This window comes from Bubalus bubalis, chromosome 8 (assembly GCF_019923935.1).
Source record: "Bubalus bubalis isolate 160015118507 breed Murrah chromosome 8, NDDB_SH_1, whole genome shotgun sequence".
Classification (NCBI taxonomy): Eukaryota; Metazoa; Chordata; class Mammalia; order Artiodactyla; family Bovidae; genus Bubalus; species Bubalus bubalis.
This window is the reverse complement of record NC_059164.1, coordinates 53963735-53977521: the sequence shown is the minus strand read 5'-3', so window position 1 is coordinate 53977521 and position 13787 is coordinate 53963735. Positions and strand designations below refer to the sequence as shown.

Below are 13787 nucleotides of genomic sequence, written 5' to 3'. Positions count from 1 at the left end.
TTACACTTCTAAAACAAATTCAATTTTGATTAGGAAAATGAATCTTTTACAGGGCATTTATAAAAATGTATATATTATAGGCCATCACTAGTACTAGGGGAGTTGAGGGCAGAGAAGTAACATTTGTATTACGTTAAATCAGAGAAATAATTGCACTTGGCAGTTTTTGTTTGCAGAATGCAGGAAGGGCTGAAGGCTTTTGTACAGTTCAAAGAGCACATTCCACAGATACAGCAGTTGGTTGCCTGCAGGGATCCTCAGAACTGGGGGGTGGTGGTAGAGGTCTGTATCACAGAAGTCCAGGCTCTTGGGCTGTGTTTGCTTTTTTAAAAAAATATTTGCACCTTTTTTGAAAAGTAGTTTGGAAATTATCCTTGTATAATTTAAGTATATTTTAAATATAGCACTTTTGCATTAAGTTTCAATCTGTACAGTGATCAGACGACATGATTAGTTTTTGCTGCCTCTTGTTCTCTAATCACTTGTTTTCAGATTGAAATTTATGTTCAAATGTGGAAGCATGAAACTGTTGACTATTAAACTGTCAAACTTTGTAGAAAAATATAAATAAATTATTACAATCTTATATCAAGCCATCATTTATACAATTAGCATATTGAGCAATTTCGACAAGTTAACTCAAGAAAGCCGTCTAACTGAAACTATGCCAAAGGCTAGCTTTATCAGCTGGCATGTCGAGACTTGTGCTGAATTAACTCTTTTTTTTCTTTTCCCTACAGAATATACAAGCTATAGTTTCTACCATTAAGTGAAATAATACAGCTGAAAGTTCTCTGAAAACTGTAAATTGTAAAATTGATTATAAATTAGGGTTAAGTTTCTTGAAATATCTGGTTTACATGATATTATTTGTGTGCATTACATTATTTATTATCGTTTTGGCAAATCGTATCAATGCAGTTTTGTTGGCTATATTATTAGGCTAAAAAAAACCCCACTAATTTGTGATACTTTTGTTAAAATTTTTGGTTTTAGAAGTCCTCAAAGCAATATCTTAACCTAGGTCTTGAATTCTTAAGAATTTGAGATAAAGTGCTTTGTTTCATCCAGATGCGTCTTATACAACCTGACATACTTAATTGCCAGAGGATTAGTAGTACCATGCAAGATGAGAAATATGAACACTGGAATTAGTTGTTGAACATATTTCTGTATCCATTGTAATAAAAACTTCTTTATTTTTGATTTTACAATTTTTCCACTTTCAGGTTAAGAAATGCTTAAAAATACAAAAATATACAGAAACCAATTTAGCAGAATCCATGTACCTACCACCATTCAGGTTTCATAAGTGTTGCTATTTTAATGTTGTCTCTTTATTAAGAAATCTTAATATATCAAAGGGCTTCCCTAGAAGTGCAGATGGTAAAGCATCAGACTGCAATGCAGGAGACCTGGGTTCAATCCCTAGGCTGGGAAGATCCCTGCAAAAGGAAGTGGCAACCCACTCCAGTATTCTTGCCTGGAGAACTCCATGGACAGAGGAGCCTGGCGGGCTACAGTCCATGAGGTCACAAAGAGTCAGACACGGCTGAGTGACTAACACACACAAAAGATCAAAGCCTTCTTTTTTAGTCTTGAAATGCTGATTGCTGAACTGGTTATTTGACAGCAACATCCTAAGACTCTTAACTGATATTTCGCTCTGATTTTAATATTGGTTATTTTACTACTGGTTAACGTATTATAGTGTCCTCAGAAAGGCTGCAGCTCCTGAGCAGTGTGATTTAATGAAGACCCAGTGGCCCTCCTGTCCCAGAATTTCAACTTTCCTTCTCATTATTTCTAGAAGATGTGAAATTATTTTACTTTACAATTTTTAGCTATAGGACGTTGGGGACTATTATTAAACATACATACTTTCTGGAGGGAATAACACATTAAGCCATTATTAGCCATTATCCTCATCACTCAGAAGCTGGTCTGATGGAACTGGATTCCACGAATAGGGTGACTGGAAGAAAGAGGGTGCTTCGGGTTAGGTTTGCCTTTAGGATTTCATAGATGTGTAGAAATAAGTTCCAAAAGCAATTATCCTTCAATAAAAATTAAATTAAAAACAATGACAACAGCAGCAAAAAACCCCAGGACCAACAAGCTTATACTACACAAAGAGAAAAGAAAAAAAAAGTTCCAAATGAAAGACAATGAAGAATCATATAATGTATGGTCGCATTCTTCACTGGGGCTGGGTCAGAAAAGAGAGACAAACAGAAACAACATTATATGAGGTGTCTGCCTTTCGGCAAAATGAAGAGAAGGCAGTTCCCATGCTGTTTAATATATGTATAAAACTGCTAAGGGAAGCTACTTTTTTGGTTTGCAACATACATCCATATAATTTTAAGTAGAAGTTTTAAAACACATTTTGCAATGAGAATATTGAATGTCAGAGGAGTTTGAACAATTTTCTAAAATGTCACTGCTAGGAAGTTAAAAATCTAGACTTTCAACCATTATGTTTATCTTTTTTTTTTTTTTTTTTTTACTGTACCCTAATACTTCATATGATTCATGGCTTTCATTACCAAAGTTACTTCCTCCACCTTTAAGCTTATCTAAAGTTTACTTGATTTTTAAAATAAATAATTCTAGTCTTATACTTGCCCTGAAATATTTCCTACAAAATTCAAGAGCTCTTCTTTTGCTGAATACTTAGTGCTAACTAAGTGCATATTTTTATAGTCTCCCATATCCCACTAACAATATATATGTGTTTGTTACACTTAAAAACTGTTTTGTTGGCACCTTAAGATCTGGGCCCTGGCTTATACATCTTTGGTTTCCAATTATAGTCAACCTGATGAACAGTTAGTGGATGCTCTGTCACTCCTGACTCTAGATTTAGTCTGGGCCTCCATTCCCAGGACTGACAATTACCAGCTGTGTGGTATTGGGCAAGTGACTTAATATCTCTGAGCTTTAATTTTTCTCATTTGTAAAAAGGGAGTAATAATAAAGCCTCTATCTCAAAGGGTTGTTGTGGGAATTAAACCGGACTTGGCAATGTAAAGCACTTTGCTTAATACCGGCAACATAGTAAGTGCTCAATTAATGTAGCTCTTGTCATTAGTGTTTACTGTTATAATCAATTAATGATCACAGACTGAAGGATTGCCTGCCTATAGGACAACTTCTATTAGAAAAATTCTCTAATATAAACCTTTTGGTTCTGTAAGAGAGAAAATATTCTTAAAAATAAACAAATACGTAGTTCAGAGGAGTTTGACTGAAAAGAAAACACACTCACATTTTATCCATGCTCAATATTTTGGACCTACCTAAAAAGCAAAGAATCCAAAAATCCCATTATTTTCTTGGAACCACCCACTCCTCTCCAGTGCAGTTGCCTTCTAACTCTACTAGCACTTACGGTCATTGCAGATATTATTTACCCTGTGTTCTTTGCCTCAAGGGGTTCTTAATAGAAATGAATTTCAATATAGTTGGTTTCCTTTGCAACTGCATGTATTTTATCTCATGTGTTTATAGATATTATTCCAAGGGGGGATTTATAGGCTTCAGTAGACTAATGAACAGAGAAGGCAATGGCACCCCACTCTAGTACTCTTGTCTGGAAAATCCCATGGACGGAGGAGCCTGGAAGGCTGCAGTCCATGGGTTCGCTGCTGAGCGACTTCACTTTCACTTTACACTTTCATGCACTGGAGAAGGAAATGGCAACCCACTCCAGTGTTCTTGCCTGGAGAATCCCAGGGATAGCAGAGCCTGGTGGGCTGCCGTCTATGGGGTCGCACAGAGTCGGACACGACTGAGTGACTTGGCAGCAGCAGCAGCAACAGACTAGAATCCTCACAAGAAATCTAATTTATTTGCTATGGAGCACAGTCATGATGCTGTACTAAGAATATTAGATCATGTACTCCTTGGTGTTAAACCCTTTACATGTAGTTGGTATAAAATATAAGCTTCTTACCTTGGCTTTGAAAGACCCTCAGTAATGACTCCAGCCTAGCTTTCCTTCTCATCTGTTGCCTCCTCCTCCCTCGCTCTCTCTTCCTGGTGTCACTGGCTTTCTTTTAGTTCTTGCAACCCTCCCTGAATCAGGTTATTGGCGCTTGCTGTTGTCACTGTTTGAAATGTTCCTTTCCATGCTTGGCCTGCTCTGTTTAAATGGTTCTTTCTCTGGGAGCTTTTGCTGACCTCCCTCTCTAAAATAACTCCGTTTTCATCTATGCTTTTGTTCATTTCCACAGCTCATTCATCTACTTTGTTATTGGTAACAAACACTTCATATGTTTGTTTAATGTCTGCTTTCATATTGACTTGTGAATTCCATAGGGGCATAAAATGTGTATCTTATTCAGGCTGTCATTTAGGGTAAGGTGTGGCCCTTTATAGATCAGTAGATAGTGAATGAATGACTAACTGAATGAATGAATGAACTGGGGGTGCATTTCTGGTCTGCGCTTTGCAATATTTGAATGCATTTGTTTATTCATAAACTCATTAATTAGACAATGAAAAATGAGAGACCACCAGTTATAACATTTAAATTCTGAATAGCTTTCAGAGTAATTCATGAGCTACAGTTGAATGCTTTAATCTCCTCAGTTATTCAGAAATGAAATGTAATAGTTCATTATATGACAAGGGGAACCACCCAGAAAATCAGAATTCAAAAAAGTGCTTAACTTCCTTTCATATGTTACACCTTCCATCTGCCATATCCCAAGCCTATACCTAATTAACTCTATTTCATGATAACTTTGTCTTATGATTGATTCACTTGATTACCATACACCAAAATTGTGTGTGCATCCATTGAAACAGCTTTTCTGTTATATATAGCATTTACTTTTCAAAATATTTTATCATTCACATGAAAAAGTTAAATCTCAAAATTATGATAATTAAATACCTTTTATCCTGTTACAGTTAGGCAATTGCCTTTTATTATTTTTCTCTAACTTAAAGTATGTCTATTGAGCTTATCCTTCACAAAAATGGAAGATATGTATCAATGATGCATAGATTTGAACAGTAACCCTTTTATATTATATGTGGAAGTAAATCCCACACAGGTATACTCTCTCCCACCTCTTTTGAGGGAAACATATTCAGTAGAGTTGGAGAAAGGCTTGTATACTCTATTTTCTTTCTCTAACTAGATCAGTGATAACCTAAGAATATTTTCCTTATTATCCTAAATAACCAGTATCATCTAATACTAGATGACCTTGTTATCTATAAAAATGAAGAAAACCATAAAATTTAGTTTATATTTTGATCATTATTTAGGGGAGCTTTGTGGGCCTAAAAATGTAGGTAATTTTCTTCTTGAGAAAGTGATTATTTTTGCCTGTATTACTTTTTATCCTTTAAGTCTTTAGAACTCACTAAATGATTAAAGATATTCTTTTTCCTTATTTCACTTGTGGCTCAACATAATTGCTTATTCTTTTCTTGATTGTATTGATTCTTTGTAGAGAATTTCTTGCAGATTAATGTATGTTTATAAATGTATATTTATTGAGGAAGTTTTGCTTTAGCTCAGGTAAAATATAACAGGAAGGAAAAAGAAGACCTATGTGCTCTTTTGATGTGCCCCCCCATCCTATTCCTTTTAGGTCCCTGAGAACACAAAAGTGATACTGGTACAGTCCATGGGATTCTCCAGGGAAGAATACTGGAGTGGGTTGCCATTCCCTTCTCTAGGGGATCTTCCCAACCCAGGGATAGAACCTAGGTCTCCTGCATTGCAGGCAGATTCTTTACCATCTGAGCCACCAGGGAAGCCCCATTACTTGATTAATAAATGCTATCTCCTACTACTGTTTCTCTCCTCATCGTTTAATACACTGAAGTTATCTCTGATCCCATTTTTTAAAAATTTCTTTGGTTGGAGGAAAATTGCTTTACAGTGTTGTGTTGGTTTCTCCTGTACAACAACATGAGTTAGTCAAAATTATAGTATTCCCTCCCTCATGAGCCTCCATCCACCAACCCATCCTGCCCCTCTAGGTCATCACAGAGTGCCAGGCTGGGCTCCCTGTGTTATATAGCAGCTTTCCACTAGCTGTATATTTCACATGTGATAGTTGATCCCAATTTTGAATCTATTACGTCTTACTGATTTCCTTCTTCCCTCCCTTCTCTTTCTCCTTGCCTTCCTCCTCTGCTCCCCACTCCTTGCCTATCTTTCTTCCAAATAAGATGTAAAAACAATGTGTTTGATATCAGGCAATATAAGAAAACAAGCAAATCAATTAATACAAAGGAAAAAATGGTGTTAGATAGTAAAGTGAGTTTCTGCATGGGATGGGGAGGAGTGTTGTCTAGCTCTGTAGAGTAGGAGAGGGAAAGCAAGAGAGCCTACTTCTGTCTTAAATGTCTTCAGTTTTACTCCAGAGATACCTCAAGCTACCTAGTTTGGGGCTTCTGCTATGGATCAAATAACTTCTTGGCTTGCTCACAGTGTTAGCCAAGGATTAAGCTTTTTGAAGTTTGTTTAATCAACTATAACTCACATGTTAGCTTTTCAGCTTCCAAAATGCTGTTGCTATTGTCTTCTCTTGAACTTTCTATTCTTGTAGGTTTATCCCTTTATTGAAAAGTCTTTAGCTGTCATGTTTGTGTGGTTTATGAAGGGAAAAGAGATGTGTTCTGTTCTTTTTTGAACTGGAAGTTCTTACTTCATGTTCAACAGAAATATATGAGGTATCCAGTTACACATGGAAAGAGAGAAAGAAACACTCCTAAATAATAATAATAAAATCTGAATAAAAACCATGTCTTGTTGCCCAATAAAAGTATTTAACTTCACCCATGCTTATTAGTTCCTCCCTATAGTGTGATTTGAGGTGAGGATAGCAATAAAAACTGAAGTTTCATGTAGGGGCACATATGCAGCCAAACAGTAAGCTCAAATTCTTACAGGGCATATGGTGTCAGTCAGTCAAATTTCCATTGTAGGATTATGAACATATAAGCTGATTATTAACTTCTTTTTAAAATTTAAGACTTTAATTTTCAGACAATTTTTAGATTTACAGAAAAAATGAGCAGTAAGTACAGAGAGTTCCCATATTACTTCCCAGCCTCAAAGTAATTCCCCCAATTATTAACATCTTTCATTAGTGTGGTTCATTTGATACAATTGATGAGCCAAAATTGATACTTTATTATTAACTAAAGGCAATGGCACCCCACTCCAGTACTTTTGCCTAGAAAATCCCATGGACGGAGGAGCCTGGTAGGCTGCAGTTCACGGGGTCACTAGAGTCGGACATGACTGAGCGACTTCACTTTCACTTTTCACTTTCATGCATTGGAGAAGGAAATGGCAACCCACTCCAGTGTTCTTGCCTGGAGGATCCCAGGGAGGGGAAGCCTGGTTGGCTGCCGTCTATGGGGTCTCACAGAGTCGGACACGACTGAAGTGACGCAGCAGCAGCAGAGTTTACATTAGGGCTTGTTTGTGTTATACAGTTCTGTAGATTTTGACAAGTGCATTATGTCTTGTATCTACCAGGATAGTATCATAGAGTGTAGCAGAGACTTCCCTGCTGGTCCTGTGGTTATGACTCCTCTGTGCTCCCAATGCACGGGGCATGGGTTCAGTCCCTGGTTGGGGAACAAAAATAAAGAAAAAAGAATAATATCACTGCCCTAAAAAAATCCCACATTCTACCTATTCATTCCTCTCCCTCTCCTTCCCCTCCAGACCTCTGGCAACATCTAATCTTATTATCTATGGTTTTAGCTTTTCCAGTGTATTATAGTTGAAATTATGCAATTTGTAGCATTTTCAGACTGTCTTCTTTGACTTAGGAATGTTTATTTAAGGTTTTTCCATGTCTTTTCATAGTTTGATAATTTATTTCTTTATAACCTTCCCTCCTGGGGCTTCCCAGGTGGCTCAGTTAGGTAAAGAATTGCAATGCAAGAGCCCTAGGAGATGCAGGTTCAATCTCTGGATCAGGAAAATCCACTGGCATAAGAAATGGCAACCCACTGCAGTTTTCTTGCCTGGGAACTCCCATGGATGGAGGGCTATAGTCCATGGGGCCACAAAGAGTCAGATATGACTGAGCACAGCACAGCACCGCACAGCAATCTTCCCTTGCATGAATTTATCACAGTTTGTTTACTCATTGACTTATTGAAGGATATATTGGTTGCCTCCTACATTTTGCAATTATACATAAGCTGCAGCAACCTTTCATGTGCAGGCTTTGGTGTGTATATAGTTTTTGACTCATTAGGTGAAATGTAGAGCATAATGTCTGGGTTGTGTGGTAAAACTATATTTAGCTTTGCAATAAACTACCAAACTGTCTTCCGAAGTGACTCAGATTAACTTGTTTTTACATTTTGTAAGTAATCTAGATACTTTTTTAGAACAATGTACATGGCAGTAAATAGTGATTTGCATTTCACTTGTCATTGTTTACACAAATAAAAATTCATTGTAAAGGTTTTATGAGTTCTGTAGTTACTGATACATTACTATTTAATATTACCTTAATATTGACATAACCTACCTTAATATTGACCCTAACATTGCTAGAAGAGAGGTTCTAATTGGAAAGGTACTGTACAAATTTAAAGTAATCACATCAGCATACTTTACTTTCCACATACCGAAAATATTCTCTACCCTTTAATAGAAATAAATATACACAATAAGAGGAGAACTATGGACTGTATTGGAATGATGATATTTTATTTGCTTTATATTTCATTTAGCCATTTGTTAAAGATGCATTCAGTTCAGTTCAGTTCAGTCGCTCAGTCATGTCCAACTCTTTGCGATCCCATGGACTGCAGCACGCCAAGCTTCCCTGTTCATCACCAACTCCTGGAGTTTACTCAAACTCATGTCCATTGAGTCGGTGATGCCATCCAACCATCTCATCCTCTGTCGTCCCCTTCTTCTCCTGCCCTCAGTCTTTCCCAGCATCAGGGTCTTTTCCAGTGAGTCAGTTCTTCACATCAGGTGGCCAAAGTATTGGAGTTTCAGCTTTAGTATCAGTCCTTCCAATGAACATTCAGGACTGATTTCCTTTAGGATGGACTGGTTGGATCTCCTTGCAGTCCAAGGGACTCTCAAGAGTCTTCTCCAACACCACAGTTCAAAAGCATCAGTTCTTCAGCACTCAGCTTTCTTTATAGTCCAACTCTCACATCCATACATGACCACTGGAAAAACCATAGCCTTGACTAGACGGACCTTTCTCAGCAAAGTAATATCTCTGCTTTTTAACATGCTATCTAGGTTGGTCATAACTTTTCTTCCAAGAAGTAAGCGTCTTTCAATTTCATGGCTGCAGTCACGGTCTGCAGTGATTTTGGAGCCCAAGAAAATAAAGTCTGTCACTGTTTCCACTGTTTCTCCATCTATTTGCCATGAAGTGATGGGACTAGATGCCATGATCTTAGTTTTCTGAATGTTGAGTTTTAAGCCAACTTTTTCACTCTCCTCTTTCGCTTTCATCAAGAGGCTCTTTAGTTCTTCTTCACTTTCTGCCATAAGGGTGGTGTCATCTGCATATCTGAAGTTATTGATATTTCTCCCAGCAATCTTGATTCTAGCTTGTGCTTCTTCCAGCCCAGCATTTCTCATGATGTACTCTGCATATAAGTTAAATAAGCAGGGTGACAGTGTACAGCCTTGATGTACTCCTTTTGCTATTTGGAACCAGTGTGTTATTCCATGTCCAGTTCTAACTGTTGCTTCCTGACCTGCATATAGGTTTCTCAAGAGGCAGGTCAGGTGGTCTGTTATTCCCATCTCTTTTCCATTTGCATTCAGTACCTAAACTAATTATAAACATGTTTTTATCTAAAAGAATGTCCCTCAGGAAATTGCAAAAATCTAGCATCCCTCACCCTTATCTATTAAATATTAGCTATTCCCATCATTATGACAACTAAAAATACCCCCCTCAAATTTTTGAAACTCTCAGTGGCACTGCTGTTGCTGAGAAAGGCTGATTATTTAAAGGTGAGTGTATTTGTAATTCAGTTTGTCCATTATGATACATTTTATTTCACCTTAAAATGAGTTAGTGATTTCAGAATCAGAGACAATGATGGGCTGTGTATAAAGTCACAACATTTAGTCCAAGGACCTCAGAAATAAGGCAGTGACTTCAATATGTAAATGAGAAAACTGTGAGATGTAGTGTGGGACAGAAAAAGTAAGTTCCTCGCACAGCATCACAGAACCTGCCAGTGGCAGTGCATTTTGTATTAACCCTGCTGCATCGCTGTACTCTGGACATACTGTTCTAAATCTCCTGTGCCTGAACATTAATTTTTTTCTTTTCATCAATAACAGAGCCCAGAAGGGTGGAAAAAAAAAAAAAACAAGTGAAAGCCCATTAACATTGTATCTTTCTCAAATTCTGTTTAAAATTAATTTACGACGGCTTTTACTTTGTTTCTTTCTCTATTCTTTTCATTGCTATGAGTATCTTTTTTGTGGCACTTGCTATTCCTTTGTCATCACTGCATGTCTTTTCTTTTTACTGGCTTCTTAAATCCTGCTGCATTGCTTTTTGCCTTTCCTTCTTTAATCTTTTCTCTTCTGTTTAATTTTTAAATCCTTTGCCCTTTATCTTTCTTTCGGTCTTTTTAGCTGCTCTCCCTTCCTTTGATTTCCTCTTAAACGTTACTTCTTAACATTGTGCTATTTCATTGATTTTTTCTTTCTGTTTTATCTTTCTAATTTTATGTTTTCCTTTATGTATAAGGAAAACCTACTCTGCCTACACATATTGAATTAAAGAGAGAGAATACTATTAAAACCTCCATATTACACAGAAAAAAACAACAACAATACTTATTCAAACTTACTGTGCAGAAACTGAAAGATTTATATGACACATTTTCTCCTCATTTTTTCCTTGTCTTTTTTTTTTTTAATTAAAGCCCAAATAACTGATGTGCTTATATATAGCAAATTTTTATATATGGAAACATTTTCCATTTTTCTAATACCTTACATTTAACTGTATACAAAATATGTTTTTGAGACATAAACATTTGCTTGTAGCTAGACTACAATTTTTCCTTTTATTAAATCATTGGGACTAGATGGAATACATTTATAATGCTATTATAAGTGAAGATCAAGAGCATAATAAAAAAGATTATCATGAAATTGTAATTCTTTCACAATGTTTATCTGTCCAAACAGTCTAAACAGTTGGTTTCCTGCTAAGTCACCTCAGTCATGTCCGACTCTGTGCGACCCCATAGACGGCGGCCCACCAGGCTCCCCCATCCCTTGGATTCTCCAGGCAAGAACACTGGAGTGGGTTGCCATTTCCTTCTCCAATGCATGAAAGTGAAAAGTGAAAGTGAAGTCGCTCAGTCGTGTCCGACTCTTAGCGACCCCATGGACTGCAGCCTACTAGGCTCCTCCATCCATGGGATTTTTCCAGGCAAGGGTACTGGAGTGGGGTGCCATTGCCTTCTCCAACAGTTGGTTTAATATATGCTAATTCTTAAATATTAATATCATAATGCATTTTCTTGAAACTGAAGAAACATCTGCAGCAAATACATTAACCGAACTCTACTAAATTGGGTTGGTTGGTGGTTTCTGAGTCTGTCCTTAGGCATCCTAAGAACTGAAACTGAGAAGTAGAGATTGAGGTACTCACTTTTCACAGAGGGAGACAAGCAGGTAAGTTTTATAAGGAAAGGTAGAAACTCATGAAATCTTGGGTGTTGTGTTTCTGCTTCAAGCAAGAAATTTCTTGAGGAACGTTCTGTAATTGAAGAAAGAGACCAGGAGAAATCAAGTGACGGCTGCCTTGGTTCACACGTAGAAAATGGCATTGGGTATTCAGTTCAGATTTACTTTACTGATCATTTGGCTTTACATTTATCTTATATATCTGTACATTCTGTTGATTATTATTCTGGCCCATGCTCAAGCTGATTTTACTTGTAGTTCTTTCAGTAGATAAAATATAGTGTTCTCAAGCATCTTTGTATTACTGCTTATGATAGACTTTTATCTACATACTATTTATGTGAAATATTTATCAATTTGTCATTTATGTATTTTAAGTTATATATATTTATTAACTGATATTTTAAACAATAATTATTTCATTCATTAATTTTATTACACAAACACTACTAAAGCTTACCACTGTTAAGAGTTTTTTGTGTGTATCAGATGACCATTTTAAAATTATTTTGTGCTTTCTTTGATAGTATTGTGGCTTTATCTGTTGATTTCCCTCTGGCTAGGTTTAGGCTAGTGGATATTTACCCTGCCCAGGATCAAAGGGCTTAAATAAATGAGTAATGTCCATAAGATTTTAATGACAAATATCAAATATATTCAAAATAACAATTTTCTGACCGTGTACTTTATAAAAACTTGGTATTGTCAGTGGCATTGTAATTTTGTAATTCATATTAAGAAAATTTTGAAAGAATCTTTTACTAAATAACATCTTTACCTAGTTTTCATGTTGTAGATAATTAAAGAAATGGAACAACTTTTTTTTTCTAATTTGATACTCTTAGGCCGTTAATTTCCCAAACCTGGTGATTATTAAAACAAATTGGATAAATTTTTGAAACTTCTTTTTGAAAACCTGCCCTATCCAAGATATCCAGGTTTAAAATCTTGGAGTTTGGTGTTCTGTGTATATGTGTGTATTTAAAATGCACTCTTAGTATTATAGAGTGTGGCCATACACAGCCATTAGCACGTGGCCATTGGTTACCCGGCACTAAGCAGCTGTTACCGTGAAATTATATGAGGTTGCTGCTGCTGCTGCTGCTAAGTCGCTTCAGTCATGTCCGACTCTGTGTGACCCCATAGACGGAAGCCCACCAGGCTCCCCTGTCCCTGGGATTCTCCAGGCAAGAACACTGGAGTGGGTTGCCATTTCCTTCTCCAGTGCATGGAAGTGAAAAGTGAAAGTGAAGTCTCTCAGTCGTGTCCGACTCTTAGCGACTCCATGGACTGCAGCCTACCAGGCTCCTCCGCCCAAGGGATTCTCCAGGCAAGAGTACTGGAGTGGGTTGCCATTACCTTAAGAAAATTTACCTCAAGACCACCAAGTTATGTGAGGTTACCTTAAGAAAATTTACCGTGAGATCACTGGGTGCAGCAGTGGGCTCCTCCCCATTTGAGCAACGGTCACTGAGTGACAGAGCTCATGCTCAGCCATTGGTCGGCGCCTCAGTGGGCCCCAAGAAAGCACTTGTCACTGAGGGACCGTTAGTGGCCCTGTTCAGTTAATGGCCAGGGGAATGGTGGTCCTCTGAGTGAACCAATGGTGGAGAGTGAGGTAAGAGGTGTACCCTCGCCTTCTCCCAGAGAGCCTTTAGCTCACCAGGCCTGGGTCAAGTGGGGAGGCTGGGAGAACCCAGGGAACAGGTTGGGGGCTGTGTCCTGCCAGGGTCCAGAGCCCTGGCCAAGGCGGGGCTCAGATTTTGAGGTGGTGATGAACTCCCCCATCACAGCTTCTGCGACCTTGTTGCATCGGCAGTCTGCATAGGATGCGGTCTGTGGGACCTGGCCCCTGGCTTCTGGGTGGCCTGAGGAGCCTAAGGGCAGGTTGGGTCCTGGGCACCTGGCTCCCTCAGTGATGACAAGCTGGGTAGGGTCTGGGGATTTCGCCCTGAGGGAGCTGCCAGCTGAGATCTGCCTTCTCTTGGCCAGGACTGGACTTCAGAGGGTGAAAACTGTGCCTGGGGACCTGACTCTTTCTTGTCAGAGTGGAGAATAACATTCATTCATTTGGTAAGAGATTTACAGAACATCA

The 13787-nt window shown here is 37.9% G+C and overlaps 1 protein-coding gene across 10 annotated transcripts in view; it reads left to right on the top strand.

The window, feature by feature from the left end:
• Nucleotides 1–13787, top strand: part of FOXP2 (forkhead box P2) — a 661296-nt gene that overhangs the window by 103346 nt on the left and 544163 nt on the right. The window contains exon 4 of one of the 10 annotated variants that reach the window (XM_044946651.2): nucleotides 13685–13765. The exons of the other annotated variants lie outside the window; for them this stretch is intronic. The gene's annotated coding sequence lies outside the window, so the exon portion shown is untranslated. The remainder of the gene's footprint in view (nucleotides 1–13684; nucleotides 13766–13787) is intronic. 10 annotated transcript variants of the gene reach the window in all.